The 2,500-nt window shown below is 37.9% G+C and overlaps 2 non-coding genes and 9 pseudogenes across 2 annotated transcripts; all 11 read left to right on the forward strand.

Annotated features, from left to right (window-relative positions):
- Positions 1-18: 18 nt before the first annotated feature.
- On the forward strand, positions 19-137 carry LOC148433468 (5S ribosomal RNA; annotated as a pseudogene).
- A 116-nt stretch (positions 138-253) lies between these two features.
- LOC148433469 (5S ribosomal RNA) lies at positions 254-372 on the forward strand (annotated as a pseudogene).
- Positions 373-488: 116 nt separating this feature from the next.
- Positions 489-607, forward strand: LOC148433470 (5S ribosomal RNA; annotated as a pseudogene).
- Positions 608-722: 115 nt separating this feature from the next.
- On the forward strand, positions 723-841 carry LOC148433471 (5S ribosomal RNA; annotated as a pseudogene).
- A 116-nt stretch (positions 842-957) lies between these two features.
- LOC148433472 (5S ribosomal RNA) lies at positions 958-1,076 on the forward strand (annotated as a pseudogene).
- Positions 1,077-1,192: 116 nt separating this feature from the next.
- On the forward strand, positions 1,193-1,311 carry LOC148433473 (5S ribosomal RNA; annotated as a pseudogene).
- A 115-nt stretch (positions 1,312-1,426) lies between these two features.
- Positions 1,427-1,545, forward strand: LOC148433474 (5S ribosomal RNA). The gene has a single exon (XR_015877015.1). It is a non-coding gene; the product is annotated as a 5S ribosomal RNA (ribosomal RNA).
- Positions 1,546-1,661: 116 nt separating this feature from the next.
- Positions 1,662-1,780, forward strand: LOC148433475 (5S ribosomal RNA; annotated as a pseudogene).
- A 116-nt stretch (positions 1,781-1,896) lies between these two features.
- Positions 1,897-2,014, forward strand: LOC148433476 (5S ribosomal RNA; annotated as a pseudogene).
- Positions 2,015-2,130: 116 nt separating this feature from the next.
- On the forward strand, positions 2,131-2,249 carry LOC148433477 (5S ribosomal RNA; annotated as a pseudogene).
- A 115-nt stretch (positions 2,250-2,364) lies between these two features.
- LOC148433478 (5S ribosomal RNA) lies at positions 2,365-2,483 on the forward strand. Its single transcript, XR_015876954.1, has one exon. It is a non-coding gene; the product is annotated as a 5S ribosomal RNA (ribosomal RNA).
- Positions 2,484-2,500: the final 17 nt, after the last annotated feature.

Here is a 2,500-nt window from a genome sequence, read left to right on the forward strand (position 1 = left end):
AATTTAATGCTTTTGAGCACCTACAGCCAAACCACACTGGACATGCCCAATCTCATCTGATCTTGGAAGCTATGCAGTGTTGGGCCTGGTTAGTACTTGGATGGGACACCACCTGGGAATACCAGGAGCTGTAGGTAATTTTATACTGCCAGAACATTCTTTTCTATTACATTTTACATTTAATTTTTTCAACTTATCAATGAATTTACTTGAGTTAAAAAGTAATAGAGGTCTAAATTTAATTCTTTTGAGTACTTACAGCCAAACCACACTGGACATGCCCAATCTCGTCTGATCTTGGAAGCTATGCAGTGTTGGGCCTGGTTTGTACTTGGATGGGAGACCACCTGGGAGTACCAGGTGCTGTAGGTAATTTTAGACAGCCAAAAAATTCTTTTCTATTACATTCTACATTTAATTTTTTCAACTTATCAATGAATTTACTTGAGTTAAGAAGTAAAAGAGGTCTAAATTTAATGTTTTTGAGCACCTACAGCCAAACCACACTGGACATGCCCAATCTCGTCTGATCTTGGAAGCTATGCAGTGTTGGGCATGGTTAGTACTTGGATGGAACACCACCTGGGAATACCAGGAGCTGTAGGTAATTTTATACTGCCAGAACATTCTTTTCTATTACATTTTACATTTAATTTTTCAACTTATCATTGAATTTACTTGAGTTAAGAAGTAAAAGAGGTCTAAAGTTAATGTTTTTGAGCACCTACAGCCAAACCACACTGGACATGCCCAATCTCGTCTGATCTTGGAAGCTATACAGTGTTGGGCCTGGTTAGTACTTGGATGGGACACCACCTTGGAATACTAGGTGCTGTAGGTAATTTTATACTGCCATAACATTCTTTTCTATTACATTTTACATCTAATTTTTTCAACTTATCAATGAATTTACTTGTGTTAAGAAGTAAAAGAGGTCTAAATTTAACACTTTTGAGCACCTACAGCCAAAGCACAGTGGACATGCCCAATCTCGTCTGATCTTGGAAGCTATGCAGTGTTGTGCCTGGTTAGTACTTGGATGGGAGACCACCTGGGAATACCAGGAGCAGTAGGTAATTTTATACTGCCATAACATTCTTTTCTATTACATTTTACATTTAATTTTTTCAACTTATCAATGAATTTACTTGAGTTAAGAAGTAATAGAGGTCTAAATTTAATGCTTTTGAGCACCTACAGCCAAACCACACTGGACATGCACAATCTTGTCTGATCTTGGAAGCTATGCAGTGTTGGGCCTCGTTTGTACTTGGATGGGAGACCACCTGGGAATACCAGGTGCTGTAGGTAATTTTATACAGCCAAAACATTCTTTTCTATTAAATTTTACATTTCATTTTTTCAACTTATCAATGAATTTACTTGAGTTAAGTAGTAAAAGACGTCTAAAGTTAAGGCTTTTAGCACCTATAGCCAAACCACACTGGACATGCCCAATCTCATCTGATCTTGGAAGCTATGCAGTGTTGGGCCTGGTTAGTACTTGGATGGGAAACCACCTGGGAATACCAGGTGCTGTAGGTAATTTTATATAGCCATTACATTCTTTTCTATTACATTTTACATTACATTTTTTCAACTTAGCAATGAATTTACTTGAGTTAAGAAGTAAAAGATGTCTAAAGTTAATATTTTTCAGCACCTATAGCAAAACCACACTGGACATGGCCAATGTCGTTTGATCTTGGAAGCTATGCAGTGTTGGGCATGGTCAGTACTTGGATGGGAGACCACCTGGGAATACCAGGTGCTGTAGGTAATTTTATACTGCCATAACATTCTTTTCTATTACATTTTACATTTAATTTTTTCAACTTATCAATGAATTTACTTGAGTTAAGAAGTAAAAGAGGTCTAAAGTTAATGTTTTTGAGCACCTACAGCCAAACCACACTGGACATGCCCAATCTCGTCTGTCTTGGAAGCTGTGCAGTGTTGGGCCTGGTTAGTACTTGGATGGGAGACCTCCTGGAAATACCAGGTGCTGTAGGTAATTTTATACTGCCATAACAGTCTTTTCTATTACATTTTACATTTAATTTTTTCAACTTATCAATGAAATTACTTGAGTTAAGAAGTTATAGAGGTCTAAAGTTAATGTTTTTGAGGACCTACAGCCAAACCACAGTGGACATGCCCAATCTTGTCTGATCTTGGAAGCTATGCAGTGTTCGGCCTGGTTAGTACTTGGATGGGAGACCACCTGGGAATACCAGGAGCTGTAGGCAATTTTATACTGCCTTAACATTCTTTTCTATTACATTTTACATTTAATTTTTCAACTTATCATTGAATTTACTTGAGTTAAGAAGTTAAAGAGGTCGAAAGTTAATGTTTTTGAGCACCTACAGCCAAACCACACTGGACATGCCCAATCTCGTCTGATCTTGGAAGCTATGCAGTGTTGGGCCTGGTTAGTACTTGGATGGGAGACCACCTGGGAATACCAGGTGCTGTAGGTAATTTTATACTGCCATAA

The sequence above is a fragment of the Taudactylus pleione genome, unplaced genomic scaffold (genome assembly GCF_031769625.1).
Source record: "Taudactylus pleione unplaced genomic scaffold, aTauple2 ptg002179l, whole genome shotgun sequence".
Taxonomy (NCBI): Eukaryota; Metazoa; Chordata; class Amphibia; order Anura; family Myobatrachidae; genus Taudactylus; species Taudactylus pleione.